This window comes from Pelobates fuscus, chromosome 12, assembly GCF_036172605.1.
Source record: "Pelobates fuscus isolate aPelFus1 chromosome 12, aPelFus1.pri, whole genome shotgun sequence".
Taxonomy (NCBI): Eukaryota; Metazoa; Chordata; class Amphibia; order Anura; family Pelobatidae; genus Pelobates; species Pelobates fuscus.
Window position 1 is genome coordinate 104,202,983 of NC_086328.1, and position 20,464 is coordinate 104,223,446.

The window sequence follows — 20,464 nt, forward strand, 5'->3', positions numbered from 1 at the left end:
ATGAATCATTAAATAACAGTTAAATTGGCCTCTTGAGGCAGATCGGGTCCCCGCCTTGGGCAGAACGTTCGTACGAAGCACAGGTGCGCACTGCGACAAACCGGCATTAGAATTGCATTAAAGGCCACGGTTTGGCCTCACACTGTGAGGTGAGTGGAAGAAAATCAGGGGAACCATGACAGGTCTCCCATCAGAGTTTCTCCTCTGTTTGATTAATGAGGGCATTTGAAAGGCAATTAGCTGGAGCAGGTTTGGCTGCAACTGACTTATCAATCAGCCATTTCCTATTTAAAGCTCTGTGCTGCTTGCAACTCCTTTTGTTTTCCGTTTTTTTCGCAGAAGAATTGTATCAGCGCCACAACAAGAGAACTTTCAAACGACACAAAAAGAATACGAAGACTGCAGACCGTTGCATAATTTATTCTTTAATGTAATAATATATAATGCCTATGCACCCGAGGTGAGCCCGCACCATTGGTTGGATACATAATAACTCTGTTAGAGTCTGTCAATGATATTACTGAATCCTCGCTATATATTGTGGCGATTTAAGGAGCCCAATGTGCAATTTAATTTCCAAGTGAAACTGCTGATGTGCAGGTCAAAGTTACTAGACTTTCATTTATATTCTTAAAGTACTGTAAAATTGAAAGAGAGGGATTGAGTTTAATCACAGGTTTTTACCCTTGTCTTGTCATATTTTCATTTGAGAATTTGTAGCTTATGAATTTCAAAGACTTTATTTTTTTTTTTATTTTTTTTTTTTATCCAGTGATTCATGGAAGCCCACAATCAATGATTAAGTTATTTAAAGGGAGTTTTGGAACTCGCACAAATAAATCCAAATTAGAATGTGTCATTTCTGTTTTAAAGATGATCTTCAGTGCGTTCCTTACTTAACGGATTTTTATTGCCGGATTCAAATGAGGAAAGTAAACAGAGCAATAATGATTTAGTAGCTGAAACTGACAGCAGATGGTTTGCCAGCGACTAATTTCACGTTTAATTATCACGAACTGATTTTTATTAGCTAATAAATAATACTGAGCAAATACTGTACAAAGATGTATTATATACAGGAAATATGTCTTTTTAACACACATGCAATTCAGGCGCTGTCAGCTATCCTTGAAATTAAATCAGAGACTGAATTAACGCTCTTTAACGGATATTTACTAATTAAAACAGAAAAAAAACATGACATTTTAAGTTTTAGTACATTTATAATCAAGTTGATCAAAAATGCTACTTTAAAGCCCCTGAGCAGTTATAGATAAGATCTCATTTTTCGTTTTTTACCTTATTAACGGCTAATTCAGAAGAAGGTATTAATGTCCTGTTTTCTGTGTAAGCTGTGTAACAAAATTCACTGGATTTATATTTATTTGCTTTGCATTTTCATTACACTAAATAATTAGTATAAATTTAAAAAACTAAACCTTATTTTTAGAAATCTGTCAGTAAATACACTGAACAAAATTATAAAAGCAACACTTTTGTTTTTGCCCGATTTTTCATGAGCTGAACTCAAAGATCTAAGACTCTTTCTATGTACACAAAATGCCTATTTCTCTCAAATATTGTTCACAAATCTGTCTAAATCTGTTAGTGAGCACTTCTCAGTTGCCGAGATAATCTATCCACCTCACAGGTGTGGCATATCAAGATGCTGATTGGACAGCATGATTATTGCACAGGTGTGCCTTAGGTTGGTCACAATAAAAGGCCACTCTAAAATGTGCAGTTTTATCACACAGCACAATGCTACAAATGTTGCAAGTTTTGAGGGAGCGTGCAATTGGCATGCTGACTGCAGGAATGTCCACCAGAACTGTTGCCCGTGAATTGAATGTTCATTTCTCTACAATAAGCCGTCTCCAAAGGCATTTCAGAGAATTTGGCAGTACATCCAACCGGCCTCACAACCGCAGACCACGTGTAACCACACCAGCCCAGGATCTCCACATCCAGCATCTTCACCTCCAAGATCGTCTGAGACCAGCCACCAGGACAGCTGCTGCAACAATCGGTTTGCATAACCAAAGAATTTCTGCACAAACTGTCAGAAACCATCTCAGGGAAGCTCATCTGCATGCTCGTCGTCCTCATCGGGGTCTCGACCTGACTGCAGTTCGTCATCGTAACTGACTTGAGTGGGAAAATGCTCACATTTGATGGAGTCTGGCCCTTTGAAGAGGTGTTCTCTTCACAGATGAATCCCGGTTTTCACTGTACAGGGCAGATGGCAGACAGCATGTATGGTGTCGTGTGGGTGAGCGGTTTGCTGATCTCAACGTTGTGGATCGAGTGGGCCATGGAGGCAGTGGGGTTATGATATGGGCAGGCATATGTCATGAACAACGAACAAAGGTGCATTTTATTGATGGCATTTTGAATGCACGGAGATACCGTGATGAGATCCTGAGGCCCATTGTTGTGCCAATCATCCACGACCATCACCTCATGTTGCAGCACGATAATGCACGGCCCCATGTTGCAACGATCTGTACACAATTCCTGGAAGCTGAAAACATCCCAGTTCTTGCATGGCCAGCATACTCACCGGACATGTCACCTATTGAGCATGTTTGGGATGCCCTGTATTGGCGTATACAACAGCGTGTTCCAGGTCCTGCCAATATCCATCAACTTCGCACAGCCATTGAAGAGGAGTGAACAATAATGAAGCCTAATTAATAAGATTTTTATATATTATTAGAGGCACTGAACATAAAAAGATTTTAGTCTGAGGATAAAATTGCATTTTCAGGAAACATGCCATTTCATTGTTTTGTTTGTTAGATACTTTGTTGAGTTACGTGTAGTTTCTGAGATATAGTCCATTGAATTTTGAGCCCTCGTCACAATATATTCCTTGGATTGCATGTGGGTTCATATATTCCATTGACGTGTGTGTAGTTTCAGAGGTGCGTGCCATTGAATTGTGTGTACTTGTCACCATACCTGCCTTTAACAGTCTGCTTTATATTTACTCTGAATGGGCAATCTCCATGTATCCACCCCTGTCACTGACAGTCACTAAGAGTTACCAACCTAAAAGATTATTTTTTTTATATAGAATCGAGAGCGATACACTAACTAGGTCTTCTTCACTGGGTTCCCAATAAACTGCTCAGTTCGGTTGTAGCACAGTCCACTCCTACGCTGAGTGCCTTGCTGTTACAAGTGTAGGTATCTCATAGTCTAGGTAACCCCCATCTCGAGGCTCGAATTCAGCTTTTTAATGACCTTATTTTAATATTTCAAAGATAACCAAGTAAGGAACACCCTGTACCAATGTAAATGTAGTCCTCGTAATCGCACAAATTGAGAACATTCTGAAGGTCTAAGTGGCACAAGCACAAAATCAAAATGATTGGACTCCTGTGGTCAAATGACAGGTTCAGAGCAAATTGTCACAGACCGAGACTGCAAAAGCTAAAATATCAGGAAATCGTTACAGCAGAGTAGGGCACATGAAATAGGAAGCTCTATTAGAAACACAAGGGTGTAGACTTGGTTTAAGAAAAGTCCACATCAGATGATGGAGGCAAGTAGGATGTATGGACACAAATATGGCATCAACTTCCAATAATCCAAAGATGGAAATGGCGTAGTGAGAAAATGGTACACAGCCTTGATGGCAATAATATTGCAAAATGTTAGCTAAACTGTTGTATAAGAGATAAAATATTAATTCACATTTATTACATTAAATATCACACGTAAGTGTTGCTACATTTTACGGGAATAGGCCATGAATATCTGACACATACGCTGACAGTGGCCTCATTTTTGTTCATCACGTCCGAATCCATAACTACATTTGAAATTCTACATTATAATTATTATATAGTTATTAGAAAAATATATATTGGCATCCGCTATCTAGGTCGCAAGTCAAGTCCTTGTGTAACAGGAAAAATTAAGTCTCTTTTTATGACTGAAGGAAATTCAGGATGGAATTAAATGTATTAAAGCCTGATGAGATCTTACAGAAAATGACAGTCAATGAATTTTTATAATAGTTTCATTACCTCGCATGATATCAGCCTCCATCCTGCAAGCCAATGGACACTTGGAGTCTCTCTTACAGTTCATTGTTATTAATGGAAGAAATTAAAAACTTTGTGATATATACCATCCTGGCTGTGTAATAATTCCGCTCGGCAACTTCAGAAAATAAAAGCTGGGATAGGATAAACGTTAGAGCTGACAAAAACCTTTTTTAATCACCTGCGGAAGGATTGTAGTATGAAAATCTAGCAGCTGTCTGATTTATTGATTGATTGATTGATTGATTGATTGTCTGTCTGACTGATTGATTGACTGACTTACAGCCACTAGAGGTTCACTGGCTGAGAAAGCAATGCTTACAATTTTCAATCTTCAGGGGCAGAATGTATGAACCAAGACACCTATATTAAACTGAAGTGGTTATTGTGCTTCGAGTGTCTTTTTAACTAAACTGGGGAGAATTTACAGGGGAATTTCACACTTATTTCAAAGTAGCCAAAGTGGAGAAATTCCTCACCTCACATTTAAAACCCATTATGGAGGTTCTATATAAAAGGTGTCTGTTCTGACATTTGATGCAAATATGGGAAAGGGGCGAAGCCACCAATGCAATGTGCCGTTCGGCTCCACTTGTTTTCATGGTGACTGAACTACTTTTAGTACTTTAGGCCACATTTCAGAATTCGACTCCTTTTATACATAACCCCTACATGTATTCAGCTCTTATCACGTTACATGTTTACCAAATCCAGCATGACGCAATTCATTTCAAATTAAAACATTCTCAATCTGAAACAATGGAAAATAAAGCCATCCACCAATACCACGTGCAGAATGAGTTCATGGGGCTCACTGGACTTGTGTCAAGGAATTAATAGTTAGTACGTAAATAATTTAATTTTCATTGGTTAAATAGATTACTTTTACACAGAAATTTTAATTTTGGCATTTAGGAGTCAACGTAAAGATTTTAATATAATTTTTAACAACTTTATCTTCAAGTGATTATAACTACCGTGGATATGACATAAGGTTCAGTGGGCATCATTTTCTAATGAGCCTCTAAATATGTACATCCATGCCCCCCCTCCCCCCCAACCACGCCCTCAGGGAATTATGGGAGCTATTTTTTTCACTACATGAGTTGTGTTTTTTACTGAACATTGTTGTGGTTTAATAGCTGTCTGGGTAATTATCATTTTAATCACTTTTTGCGTTTGTTTTACGTTCATATCTTGCTGTTTCCTATGCTGACTCGGAAGACATTAGACAAATGAGTATCTGCCATTGTATTGTCAATGTGAAGCAAACAAAATGCAAAAATGAAAATCACAATTTTAGCTACTACAAAAGAACCATGGCCAACAGGGGCTTTAAATCTCCCCAACGTTAGCTTCAAACTTTTATTCTGATTTGGAATCATCATCTGCAAGGCTCGCTGTATAAAACTCCTTATTCACTCTTCAAATCTAAATTCATGTTTCTAATTCTGCACTTTGACATGCTGCTTCTCTGAATGACGTGATACATTGATATATTCAATATATTAGTATTATAAGACAGGTGACAGACTCAGTATATATATCTAGCTAAATATCATCACTTTCCCATTCCTTCCTTTTTGTCTTTACTTAGTTACGTGCTGTGATACCTTTCAGAGAACAGCGATAGGATCTTGATTATCTGCCTCAGGGCTTTACCCTGTTATCTTTCATGGATATGTATATCACAAGTTAATTAAAAAAAGATCTAGAAAGATGAAAAATTGCTTTATAGCTCATGAAGTTGTATCGAAGGTTTAGGAAAATTTTTCACCTCATACAGAAGCATTGTGTCTCCGTGTCCCCTACGAAGCTTGGTCAAGCTTTGTCCGGGAACTGAGTCCAAAGAACACAGAACCAGCAACCTAAAAACAGTCTATGGATCCAATGAATCTTTGATAAAGGCTGCTTCGAGGAACCATGGGAGGCCTCCAATACTTGTTTACACCCAGGCGTGTCCTCTGCCCTCCTTTGCCTGGATGAGGGAAAGCTAAGTGATGCATAGCTACTTCCAAGACATTGAGGCATTTATGACATCAACATAAGAAGCGACATGAAAGGCTCCTTGTCCTTTCAAAGCAGGGAGAGGTCATGTAGGACTCTGTCTGTTCCCAGGGGTCCTTGAATTCTTGTCAATAACAGTCATCCTTGCGAGGTCAAAGGCCTACAGCATCCCTGGGGCCTAAGAGGCCATGTAAGGCATGGGACCTCTTACAGCTGGGGATACCCAATAAATCAGATTTGCCTCCAGGACATGCAAGGCCTGTATGGTCTATATACTCCAGTGACTAGTCGTTCAATGTCTTTCTCAGAGCAGGAGAGGCTATAAAAGGGCTACATACTTCATATGAGGACCATTTGCTCCATACAAGGTCTATATACTCCATATAAGGTCTATATACTCCATATAAGGACTATATACTCCATATAAAATCTATATGCTCCATACAAGGTCTTCATACTCCATATAAGGACTATATGCTCCAGTGATTAGACATAGAATGTCTTTCTGGTCCCAATGCAGGAAAGACCAAATACCTTCTACATCTTCCAACTCTGTTTGGTCCGTACACCAAGTACAGTTTACAATCTAACTTGATGCTGAGTCCTGGGTCTCCAACAAACGACCCCTAATATTAAGGGAGAAATCATCAAGTTATTAAGTAGATGAACACAGCAATGATTCAACACTAGCCCACCTTCTCTTTTAAGTCTGAGGTCCAGAATTATTCCATACTAATACGTAAACAATTACAAACATCTGGGGCGTTACAATCTGTAAACGATGACAGGTTCAGTTAAAGACAGCTGAATAAACCTGGTAACTCTCTATTTTGAGGTTACTGAGTGTTAATCATTTAAGTGCACCCCTTAATCCCAGGAAACAAAGAGGTCCTTACACAATCTCTGTCCTCCAAAACTAAGAAGAAGTGGAAATGTCCCCGTGCTTGCAGCTCTGCGTATTGCGGACTTTATTATAAAGATTTGTTTTAAGGATATATTCATTTATATTCATTTTAAAACATGCTGTACATTTGCATGGGTGGGAATTGATGCTCGTTTACCCCAGGAGTTCATGCTTCAATATTCAAATACCCAGTATGTATTACTCCAAAAGCCCCATGTCAAAGGGGTTTGTAACATCGACAAGCAAAAATAAAGTGCGTCTGAAACTTTCAAGGCTGCAAACAAACAGTAGCAGGAGATGAATATAAACAAGATGTTAAAAAAAAATTGTCAAATTGTTTTTTCTGGCTGTAGCTCAGCCCGGCGGATTGGGTAGAGAAGCTGGTGACAGCAGCTTGGGTGCCTTTGAGTGATGGCTTTGATATGTGGTATCATTTTTCATTACACATTTAATTTCAGCATTTCCTGGTAGAGAATGAATAGTTGGTTGAATTGAAATAAAATTTATGTGGCCTACAACGAAAGGAATGGGCAAAGAAACACAACATTTTAGTGTTGGCTCTGCTGACCGCGACGTTTGTATTGAATTTGGAAACTGGATTTGATACATTTGATGCATATATCATGTGTGTGTACCGTGTTCGTTACTTTGTATTTTTCCAATTTGTTTCACAGAGCCTGTGTTTTAGCTGCTGGAAAGTAAATGGTTAATTTGCTGCTTGGTTGGAGAAGCAATGTACATTGGATAGAGGATCATCGAACCAGTAACCAAATAGTTAATAATGCAACTATTCATCTCTGCATCAGACTTGTAGGTTTTATTGTATTATATAAATAAATATATTGTATCCGCACTCTGCACAGCTAAATCTGGACATACAGTAGCAGAGGGCCCTGTTAAAGCTATCTTACATTCTAATTACACAAAACGTAGGTGAAAGGTTGGTGGAAAGCAAGCGAAGTAAGTTAGTTGTGTGTAGGGGGTGGAGAAGGAAGGTGGTTAACAGTTTAATTCATATGCCCTCTTGAAGAACTGAGTTTTCGGTGATTTATAGAAGAAATAAAGACTTGGAGAGAGTCTAATACAGCATATAAAGGAGAAATAGCAGAAAGGCAGTCGGAGACACGAATCAAGAGTGACGGCAAAAGAGACCTAAAGAGGACAGATAGATTCTGTGTAGAAATTATATTGAAAGCCAACGGAGCTGATGAGTTTACCAAGGAAGGCAGTATAGATCGAAAACAGTGGGGGATCAAGAAGAGAACCTTGGGGAATACTGACTGAGAGGGGATGGGGAGAAGAGGCAGAGCTAGAGAAAGAAACACTGAAAGAGCGCTGGAAGAGATAGGAGGAGCACCAGGAGAGCAGAGTCTTATAGACTAAGATTACGGAGGATGAGGAGAACAGTGTTGAAGGCAGCAAAAAGGTCAAGGAGGATTAAAATGGAGTAGTATGCTTGGATTCTGCAGCAATTAAATTACATAGTAGAAGAGAGTCCACCAAGTTTAAAGGGACACTATAGGCACCTAAATGACCTCATCTCAATGAAGTGGTCCAGTTTTCCTCACACTAATCAAACCCCTTTTTATTAATGTAACATTTTTTTTTGCAGAGCCTCCTTCTATACCCCTGCAGTTTTTTACCCCATGTTACCTCCTTGTGCTCTGCAGGTCGATCCAGAGTTTCAGCAACCTTGGAGTTGGGACACATAGTTGCAGCAGTGCCTCTACCCAGCGGGACATCGAGGTTATTGATGTTGGGTCCCACTGAGAACATATTTAGCTGACACTGAGCTTTGTATTGCACAGTAAAACACCATGCAAGGATATAACAATTAAATGCAGTGAAATAGTTAAGAATGCAACAAACTATGAATTTAGCCACCCACAACCAATACTACCCTAGGTTTCACCCTAGTGGCAGTCGGGTACCATTAGTTGGTGCACATGGCTGGGGCCCATAACTATTGTAATCAACCATGTGCAGGGCCGGATTAACATAGGGGCTGATGGAGCTGCAGCTCCAGGCCCAGGCCCATTGATTTTGAAGAAAAAACATTTATTTTTTTAACTTTTTTTTTTTTTTACACATTACTCTTAGGGTTGCCACCTGGCTGGTATTTTATGGTATTTGAGGTTGCCTGGCCAGTGCCAGTATTGCAGGAAAACCGGCAATTCAAATGCCGGCATATTTCTATGTATAAACAGAGATTACTCTGCAATACCTGCGCCGGCCAGTAGGGGTCACTGTGTGCGGAGAGAGTTAGGGATAGGAAGTTACAGCATATCCCTGCCTCTCTCTACACTCTGATCCATGGGGGAGCAGCTACACAGCACAGAGAGTCCAGACAGCAGTTCCCAGCCTGCAGAGACAGCCTACAGCTCAGGGAAGTGAGGGATGGGGTAAAGGCTGCAGGGAGACATGGGGACACTGTGACACTTGGGGACACTGAGAGACCTGGGAACACTGGAAGATCAGGGGACACTAAAAACACTAGGGGACGCTGTGAGACACTAGGCACTTGGAGACACTGGGAGACATGGGGACACTGAGACACTGTGTCCTTAGCGTCTGTGTCCCCATGTCTCCCAATGTCCCCAAGTCTCTCAGTGTCCCTAGTGTCTCAGTGTCCGCATGTCTCCCAGTGTCCCTATGTCTCAATGTCTCCCAGTGTCCCCTAGTGTCCCAATGTCTCACAGTGTTCCCATGTCTCTTAAGTGTCCCCTAGTGTCCAAGTGACACTGGGCAACATGGGGACATGAGGGGACACTGGGGGACATGGGGCACTGAGACACATAGGGCACTGAAACATTGTGATACATTGGGACACTGTGATACATAGAAGACACTGAGACATGGGGACATGAGGGGACACTGAGACACATGGGGCACCGAAACACTGTGATACATAGGGGACACAGACACTAGGAGATACTGGGAGACACAAGGACACTGGAAGACTAGGGGACACTGAGACACTGGGAGGCAGGGAGACACTGGTAACAATCCATCTTTTATTCAGCAGAATAAATGTAAGTAGTTTTTTGGTGATTTTACAGAATTTTCTCTTAGGTCACTCCTTGTTATTTACACGCATACATAATTAATTATGCAAATTAGTAAGGCCGGTATTTTTTTCCAAGAAAGGTGGCAACCCTAACTATCTTTCACAGACTCTTGCTTAAGTATGGAAACTTTAGAGGGATGTATGGGAACAAAACTGGTGCAGACTGGCTGACAAGGAAATTAGTTAAGGTAAAGCTGACTTAATGCACAATGCAAATGATCTTGCTGCTTCAGTCTCTCTAGCACTGTGGCATGTTCCTTTTCTTCTACACTCACTACATGCAACTGTTCTCTGTCCCAGACTATATACCAGGAGCATCTGCCTGCTAGTAAGGAGGTTAGGAGAGGAATGGACCAGCGAGTGCTAGGGGACATTCCTTAGAAAGCGTGGAGCAAACTCATCATTAGACGCATTTATGCCAAGCTCAGGGTGCTGTCTGCATAGTATGGCCTTAGTTGGCCAGCCTGCATGATTGGCAGGCAGTCTGACATGCATTCATGCCAGGCTGGCCTTCTAATTCTTTAGGCAGACACGCCCCCTTTTTAAGGCTTGTTCGCCTCTTTCAGCAATTCTGATTACATGATTTGCGTTAGTGGCCCACCCTTTTACCCCGTCTATTGTCTTCCTGCTTCACTGGACACTGCTGTTAGGGGGTATGGATTTACTTGAAAGATGAAAGCATAAATTAGAGAGAGATTAGCATAGAGTGTGTGTTTTCTCATAGCTGCACCCTATGAATTTCTCTTCAGCACCACTTCCGCCAGATACATGACGCTTGGGAGGTATGACTGTTTTAGTGTTTTTGGTCGATAAGATTCTGTAATTAGGCCCCATCATAATTGTCAGCACCAGGCCCACTAGGCTCTTAATATGGCCCTGACCATGTGGCTTGGGTTATACTGAGTTAAACCTTCCCCACATCAGTAAAACTGGAGATCAAGGTCTTTTAATAGTGTATGCAATTTCAAGGCGCCCTAGTGTGTAGCCCCATGTAGCTAGAGCGCAGCTAAGCGGAAAAAGGCCTTGAGAGGGGTTAGGAGGCGGGCTTAGGAGGAAGTAAGCAAGGATTGGAGTTATGGGTAAGTAGGTTTGGCTATTTAAATAGGCAGCCATTTTAGGTGAGTCATTCTAACTTCCTACCTGGTTGAGTTTGTGTTCACCTCTGTGTGCGCAGATTTGGCCTGGTGGGATTTTCTTCTTTTGTCTCCTCTGCAGGTGCGATGGACGACGTGGAGCGTTTGCTGGAGGGGATCAGGTCGGCGGCGAGGCATCAGGGAGCAGACTGGCTGCGGGCCCAGTTGGGCCCTGCCCTGGCGGAGGCGGCGGGACGGGACGGCGGCGGTGGCAGACCGGTTCGGGCCAGGAGGCCCCCGAGGAGGCTAAGCCCGGGCATGGGGCCCGGTGAAGATATCCCTGGTGGCAGTGGAGTTTCAGTTGCGGGCAGCAGCAGGCCCGGTAGCCGCGTGGTTGAGGCTCCGCCTCCCCGCGAGAGGCCGGAGCCTCGGATGAGTGCCCGCCGGCGGAGGGATATCGGTGACGGGGGCGCTGCGGCTCCCGGTTCGGAGGTGATCGGGCGGCCCCCTGGAGGGCCGGGAACCGTGGAGGTGCAGTCCAGGAGTGCCTCCACCCAGCCGGAGCTCGGGGATGACGGGACCGGATCTGGGAGGACGCATGGCTGGCCCCTGAGGCAGCAGGCAAGTACAGGGGGCTCCGGCCGGGGCCCTCTTGGCGGGAAGGACGCTGGGGGGAGCTCTGTGTTCAGGCCTTAGTAGAAAGGGGGGGGGCTCAGGGGCTTCCAAGAGAAAATGTCGCTTAGGGGGAGTGGGGGCTAGGGCTGGTGGGGGGTTAGTGGGCTCTGCTGGGATAGTGAGTGGGTCCTCCAGGGGCTGTGAGGGTAGGCCTGGGCGGTCTGTGTCGGATAGGCATGGGGGGAGAGAGAGGGGGGCTGAGGCGGTCAGTGCAGAGATAGGGGTTCAGGGAGCGGCGAGGCAGGGGGTCGGTGTAGGTGGGGGGTTGGGTTCTTCCGAGGGGGGTGGGCGGTTGGGGGGCTGTGGCCTTAGGGGGGGATCGGGTGCGGGGGTTAGTAGTGGCAGTCCTTCGCCGGTCAGATCCTCAGGGCCCAAAGGGAAAGGGGGTAGGTCCAGATGGCATCGCTCCCCCTCCAGCAGCTCAGCAGATGACGGGGAGGCAGCCCCCAGGTGTGGTCGGCGGGGGCGGTCCCCGAGTAGGGACGGGAGGAGTCGTAGTCCCAGGGGTTCCCATATGCCACAGGTACGCAGCGCTCAGCGGGAGGCTTTGGTGAGGGGCAGGCGCTCCCAGGGTCGTGACGGGAGGGGCGTTGATACTCGTTACACCCTACCCAGGACTTCTTCTCCTTTTTCCAGGTCTCGGAGCCGTTCTCTCTCTTTGCAGGCGAGGCACCGGGTTGGCTCCCCGGTTGGCGTGGCTGTGGCGGAAGTCTCTCTTCCTGGACGTCGGGCAATCGACAATGCAGCCCCTACCGCTCTGGTGTCGGGGGGCTTGGCCGGTGAGTCCTGTGGGTCATTACACTCCAGCGCTTTAGTTACCACACTTCAAGCACTACTCCACTCATTGGGGGCGGGGGGTGACATGGGGGGCGGCATTGGTCAGGTGTGGGCCCCAGGGGCTGGGGTTACAGGTTCTCGGGTCGGGATTTCTGCAGGGCCTAGTTCGGGCGGGGACACGGTGGTGACGCAGGAGGCAGCAGAGGCTGGGAGTGAGCGGGCTGAGTTGTCAGGGGGTATTCCCGACGCGGCTAGGCAGCACGCGTATGTCTCATTCGCGGGTCCGCTGGGGGTTCACTTGAAACAGGACGTGAAGGAGAAGATCTGGAAGGGTGAGTTTTGCGAGATCTTTTCCCTTCTCCCCTTGGAGGACTTTATTGACCTCAAGGAGGAGGATAAAAAGGATGAGAAGAAAGAGGAGGAAGAGAAAAGGAAGCGGTATCGTAAGATACCGAAATCCTTTGGTAACTGGTTGAGGGCCTTTTGCGTGCTGGCCAGCGTGCTCGGCGAAAAATCGCCGGGGTTATGCTCGTCTCTGTTTTGCTATTTGGACGGCATTTGGGAAGCGTACCGTACCTATGGGGGGTTGGCTTGGTGGCGATATGACGAGCAGTTCAGGCAACGGCTGTCGGCTAATCCAGGTATGAGGTGGGATCAGATGGACCTGCCTCTCTGGATGAAGCTAATGATGGCGCAGAAGGCGCAGCCCTTTCAACACTCGGCCGGCGCAAGGGGGCAGTCCGCCTCATCGGCCGCCTTACAAAAGGGCTTATGCTGGCTCTATAATGAGGGCCAGTGCAAATGGGGGGCCACCTGTCGATTCAAGCACGAGTGCTCCGGCTGCGGGGGTGCTCATGGGCTCAACCGCTGCTTCAAGAAGGGTAAGTCTGGAAACGTCGGAGCAGCTGTCGCGTCTGGGGGAGGGGGCGCTTCCGCTACCCCGGTGAGGCTAGGCGCGATGGAACCGTGGCTAAGCCGCTACGGTAACAGGGCTGATGCCGCTGTGCTCCGGGCGGGTTTTGGGCGCGGGTTTTTTATTCCGTTCCAGGAGCGGGGGGGGGGGGGTCGGGGAGGCTCCACAACCTGAAGTCTGTTGCAGACTTCCCAGATGTGGTGAGGGAGAAGCTTGGCAAGGAGGTCGGGCTGGGCCGGATGGCGGGCCCGTTCGCGGTACCTCCGATGGAGGGCCTCCGGGTTTCCCCCCTCGGGGTGGTTCCAAAGAAAGAGCCGGGGTAGTTCAGGCTCATTCACCATCTCTCATACCCGAAAGGGGAGTCGGTGAATGATGGTATTAGTAGGGATTTGTGCTCGGTTTCGTATGCATCATTCGACCGGGCGGTCGAGCTGGTCAAGCGGGCCGGGCGTGGGGCTCTGATGGCTAAAGTGGACATTGAAGCGGCGTTTCGATTGCTGCCGGTGCACCCGGACTGTCATCACCTACTGGGTTGTTTTTTCGAGGGGGCCTACTTCGTGGATTTGTGCCTACCCATGGGCTGTTCCATTTCGTGCTCCTATTTTGAGAAATTTAGCACTTTTCTCGAATGGGTGGTACGGGAGGAGGCGGGGAACCGTTCCGTAGTACACTACTTGGATGACTTCCTGTGTGTGGGGCCGGCTGATTCCTTGGAATGCCTGCGCCTGCTGCGGACGATTGAGTGGGTGGCGGGCCACTTCGGGGTTCCGCTGGCGGCGGATAACGGAGGGCCCGGCGACGTGCCTGAGTTTCCTGGGACTGGAGGTCAACTCGGTGCTGGGCGAATGCCGGCTGCCTCGGGATAAGCTGGATAGGCTCAGAGGGGCGGTGTCTGCTGTGGCCGGGGCGTGCAAGGTTACCCTGCGGCAGCTGCAGTCTTTGATTGGGATGCTAAATTTTGCATGCCGGGTCATACCAATGGGGAGGGTCTTCAGTCGCAGCTTGTCGGCTGCTACCGCTGGGGTTCGGTCCCCGCACCATTTCATCCGGGTGTCGGCGGCCATGAGGGCAGACTTGGGCATCTGGGATGCCTTCTTGCAGGATTTTAATGGGACGGTTTTCTTCCGGCAGGAGGGACAGTCGGCAGCTGAACTGGAGCTGTTCACAGATGCGTCGGGTAGTGTGGGCTTCGGGGCATATTTCGTCGGGAGATGGTGCGCGGAGCGGTGGCCGGCGTCTTGGGGGTCGAGCCCACTTATGCGCAACCTGGCTTTCCTTGAATTGTTCCCGTTGGTCGTCGCGATGGCGCTGTGGGGCGACGGGTTGCGCGACCGGAAGGTGGTCTTTTTCTCGGACAACATGGCGGTGGTACACGCAGTAAATCGTCAGTCCGCGGCCTCGAAGCCGGTGGTTAAGCTGCTTAGGCATTTTGTATTGCTGTGTATGTCTCGGAATGTTGTTTTTCGCGCGCGCCATGTCCCTGGGTATTTGAACGAGGTGGCTGACGCTCTGTCTCGTTTTCAGTGGTCCCGATTTTGGTTGGTGGCGCCGAGGGCATCGACGGAAGGTCAGGCTTGCCCGGACGAGATATGGCAGCTGGGAGCATCCTGCTTGGAGGACTTGTGAAGGCTTCTCTGGCGCCGGCCACCTGGGCCTCCTACAGTAAGGTTTGGGACTCTTGGGAACGGTCACTGGACGGGTTGGCTCTAGATAACGGGGATGCGCTGCGGGATGCTTTCCTGTGGTACACCTGTCAGTTGCTGGCAAAAGGGGCGTCCCCTGCCGTGGTTGACAGGTCCATGGCGGCAATGGCATTTTGGTTTAGGTGGCGCGGGAAGGAGGCTTTTACCAAGACTTTCGTTATCAGGCAAGCCTTGAAAGGTTATCGCAAGGGCCGCAGGTCGCCGGATACTAGGCGCCCGGTGTCGGTTCGGGTGTTGGGGGATTTGGTGGGTCTGTTGCCCGAGGTTTGTTTCGATGGGTTTGAGGTCTCTCTGTTCAAAACGGCGTTTCTCTTGGCGTTTTTTGGGGCGTTCCGCATTGGGGAGTTGGTGATTGCTAATAAGGTGGTGCAAGGGGGCCTGCAAGTTTCGGGGGTTCGTATTTTGGATGGGAAAGTGGTGGTGCACCTTGGCAGGTCCAAAACGGATGTCTGCGGCATAGGCCGGGATGTAACACTATGGGCCTTGCCGGGCTCGGCATTGTGCCCATTGGCCGCCACGGCGGAGTACCTGGCGCAGAGGCCGGCGGTAAGGGGTTCCTTGTTGGTACATGCTGATGGATCGTCCCTTTCTCGGTTCCAGATTACGAAGGTTTTTCGGTTGGGTCTGGGTAGGTTGGGGCTTCGGGCTGAATGTTTTGGTACGCACTCATTCCGTATTGGGGCGGCCACGGAGGCCGCGCGGTTGGGACTGGGGGATGAGGTCGTGAAGCGGATAGGGAGATGGGAATCGGTGCGATTCCGTTCCTACGTGCGGTTGGGTTTATTGGATTAATAAAGCTATATTAAAAAAAAAAAAAAAAAGCACACACAGACAAGGACCACAGTACTGTTTTCGGGTTAGGGTGGGGGGTCTCCCTCGGACTTCCCTCACCGTTTGTTTTTCTCCTCCCCAGGGCGTGTTGCATGGATTGTGGGCCATTCCTTCGTCTTCTGGGCCGAGAGGAGGGCCGCAGCTCGAGCACAAGGCCAGCAGCTGGGCTTTCCGAGGGGCCAGTTGGCGGTCCGATGGTTTGGGTATCGGGGATTTTGCTGGGGGGATGTTTGTGGGGCGCTGTTTAGGATGCTGGCGGGTGGGCACACGCCGGACCTGCTGGTCCTCCATGTGGGGGGTAATGACCTGGGTCTTACGCCACAACGCCGGCTGGTGAAGTGGATGAAGCAGGACATTAACAAGTTGAGGGATCTGCTTCCTGGAATTATGTTAGTTTGGTCGGAAATTGTCCCGCGGCGCCGATGGCGGCACGCACGGGATCCAGTGGCTGTCGATAAGTGCAGGAAGAAGGTGAACAGCTTGATGGCAAGCTTTGTCAGGAAGGTGGGGGGTGTGGTAGTGAGGCACAATGAGTTGGAGGAAGGGTTGCCAGGGTACTACCGCTCGGATGGTGTTCATCTCTCGGATGTGGGTCTGGATCTGCTCAACTTGGGTTGGCAGGATGGTATTCAGATGGCGCTGTTTCTTCGGGATGGCGGAGCTCAGACAGCTTAAGGGGTCAAGGTCTGAGCTTGTGGCGGGACGGGGAGCTGAAGGAGAGGAAATAGGCTCCCCAGGATGAACGTGAGGTGGAACAAACAAGTTGTGGTCATCGGTGGTTGGTAGGTTTCGAGTCCTGTCGGTGGCTCAGAACCTGGTGGGGTAGGGGTATCCGGGTATACCCCTGCCGTGGTTAATGGATGGTTGGCACTTTTACAATTGGTGGATTGGAATAATGTTGGTGTATGTTATATGTATGTATATGTGTTATTTATATGGGGGTCATTGCCTTTTGTATGGAAGCAGAAGGAACAGGATGCGAGGGCGGAGTATGGGGGGCAATGAACCATGTTTACCTGTTAATTTATTACTATCGTTATTATCGTTATTATTATTAATTTATTATTATTATTATTATTATTATTATTATTATTATTGGTTAATAAAGCTGTGGACAAATTTTCCCATATTCCTTAGTGTCTGCGTGTTATTGGGTTAGGATATGGGTTTGATTGTCCTGGATTCCGACTGCCCAAATGGCGACTATACACCTGTCATGAAACAGACAGAGAGGTTTTGAGGTTACCACTTCACAGTCTGCAAGCAGATCAGTTCAGGAAGGAAAGTGCCTGCTTCTTTAACTGCTGCTAAGAATTCCTCACTGTTCACAGCCATATCTGCTACAACTGTTCTATATCTTGAGCTGGTTATAACTGTCTGCAGGATGTTCCAGCACTTCTCGAAGCAGAGAATCAAAAAGGTCCCAATCCCATGCCTCTCTCTCTGCTTAGCAGGGGTCTTTTACTTCTTGCATCAGCTCTCAACTCACTCTGAACGCTCAAATGGGATCCTGAATATACATCCAGCCATGTCCCTAAGCTCACCATCTGCTGGTCACTACACTTAAACTGCAGAGTAGTACTAGTCAATGACGCAGCAGACATTACTGTGATCCCAGATGGGTTAAATACCTAACAATACCGTTCTTGTTACTGCAATAGCCCACTGGCATTGTATACTGTTTCCTGGTTTGTGATCTATAATTGTTCCCAAGTACTTTTCGTTTAATGTTATCCCTAACTGAACCCCATTTCATGTATAATGGGATTGTGAGTTGCTTATTCCAAAATGCACAACTTTGCATTTATCTGTATTGAATCCCATCTGCCACTTGCCTGCCCTGTCCCCCAATTTATCCCAATACCTATGTAGAGAAGGTATACCATGTTCAGACTTACCTAATTTTGTGCCATCTGCAAACACCGATAAAAGACTTTCCAGGTCATTTATAGAGAGATTAAAGAGAAGTGGACCCAGGACAGAACGCTGAGGCACTGCACTTGCCACTTTTGCCCAATTTTAAAATTTTCCATTTACAACTACTCTCTGCACTCTATCTTTGAGAACACGATTTTTAATCTAAACCAACTGATTTCATTTTTACTAGTAACCTTTCGTGTGGAACTGTAACCAATGCCTTAGAAAAATCCAAGTAGATCCCAACCTGATCACCTTGATCTATAGTGCTACTAGCTGCTTCACAGAAGCAATTAAATTGTTAGTCACTTTGGTACGAGCTGTTTTAACAGAGGGATGAACAGAATGTTAGGATCAAGCTCGGGTTATTGCTAAGATCTTTGCTCTTTGCCACAGAATCACTCCTTCTACTAAACCCGGAGTTTTCAACTAGAATTGGACTTTTATATTTCTCCTGCTTCAATTGCAAAAAAAAAACGTTTGACATATAGTTTCATTTGAACATCAATAAACCTAAATTTTCAAAGTAAAAAAATGCAATTGTGTAAAAAGAAAAAGAAAATGTTCGATATTACAAACCCAATGAATCTTTCAGTTATAAATAATTCTCTCTTTAGTCAAACGTCGGTTTATATTCTGTTTTAACCGTACACACAGCACTACACCACACTACACTGCACTACACTACACTACACCACACTTCACTGCACTACACTACACCACACTACACTGCACTACACTACACCACACTGCACTACACTACATTACACTACACTGCACTACACCACACTACAACGCACTACACTACAGAGCATCACACTATGCCACAGCACACTACAATATAGCACACTACAGACCACCCCACACCAAGCCACACTACACTACAGCACACTACACTACACACTACACCACACTACCCTACACTGCACACTACACCAACCTACAGCCCACTACACTACACTTCACTACAACACACTACACTGCACACTACTCCGCACTACACAACACTACACCCCACTGCACTACACCACACTACACTGCACACCACACTACACCCCACTACACTACACTTCACTACAACACTGCACACTACTCCGCACTACACAACACTACACCCCACTGCACTACACCACACTACACTGCCCACTACACTTCACTACAACACACTACACTGCACACTACACTGCACTACAACACACTACACTGCACTACAACACACTACACTGCACACTACACCACACTACTCTGCACTACACAACACTACAACACACTAAACTATGCTACACTACACCGCTTCCGCTCTACAGTAACTGTGAGGTCTATTTGGCAAACTATGAGAAGTTGTGAGGTGAGAATAGACGTGTCAGTTTTAGATGAAAGTAACAGAAACAGACTAGAAAAGTCTCCAGTTCAGCTGAATTGGATTTATTTTCACTATTTGGAGATTCCAGACCAAACTCTGCTCTCTGGTTCCCAACTCACACCAACTCAATGTTTGCTGAATAGAACACAGAGAACAGTCAGCTGCCACTTCCCAGGAACTTTAATATTATTTTTATATAAACACAAAATTTAACAAGTACCCTGTTAATCCACTCAAACCTAACACTTCTAAAATTGGCATCCCAGAAAGGGAATACTGACAATAGGCCCTATTTTATTTGTATTTATTATTCTATTTTTATTTGTTTTAATTGTTTGTTTGTTTTTTTTGGTGGTTCTCTCACTGTGAGGGAGCACATTGTCTTCCACTCATCACATGCTGATTTTGTAAGTGCACCCTCAGCATGTATCATTTTACTTTCAGTGTCTCTGCGGTGACGTGTGGTGTCTTGCTGCTCTCGGCTGCAGCACTGAAAAGGTTAATTGTACTGGTGCTGACTACTGACAGATGATACCTAGTCTCACTAGCCATTGCTCCGGTGGCAGGGGGGCTTTCTGAGCAAGTTAGTGAATAGTACGTAACGTGGCATTGCGTTCTTTATCTTTTCCAGTGGGACACCGGCTCTGGCAGCACCATTTACTAATTGGCAATGCGGTAAACTTACTCTAATTAGTGAATAGCAATTTAAATGTAACTTTGGGAGACCGACATCTAGTTATGTATCTGTTTGTCTTACGATTCATTGTGTGCTCGGGCATTAGATTAAAAGGTAGTAACGTTTGCCAGAAGTCTTTCTGCCATTTATCTTCAATCAATGCCAAGGCAGAATGGCTTTATATCTAGTTTTCGGACTTCTGAATTGCCAGTAAGCCTCCAGGTGGAAGGGTCAGCGATTACTTTGAAACATGACAATACAATATTTAAGTACATTACAGAAAGATTGGCCAACACAAACGATTCAAGGTTTGTCACATTTCAGAAATTTGATACAAGATTTGTTCCCGGGTACATTGAGTTCTGCCCTAATTACTGCACCGCCATCGGTTTAACATCAAGGATATTAAGCGAGAACAAAACCTGTGTATTTCAGATTTTAATTACGCAAAAAGGAAGTTTCAGTTCTGGTAAAAAAAAAAAAAAAAGCTCTGAATCAATTAA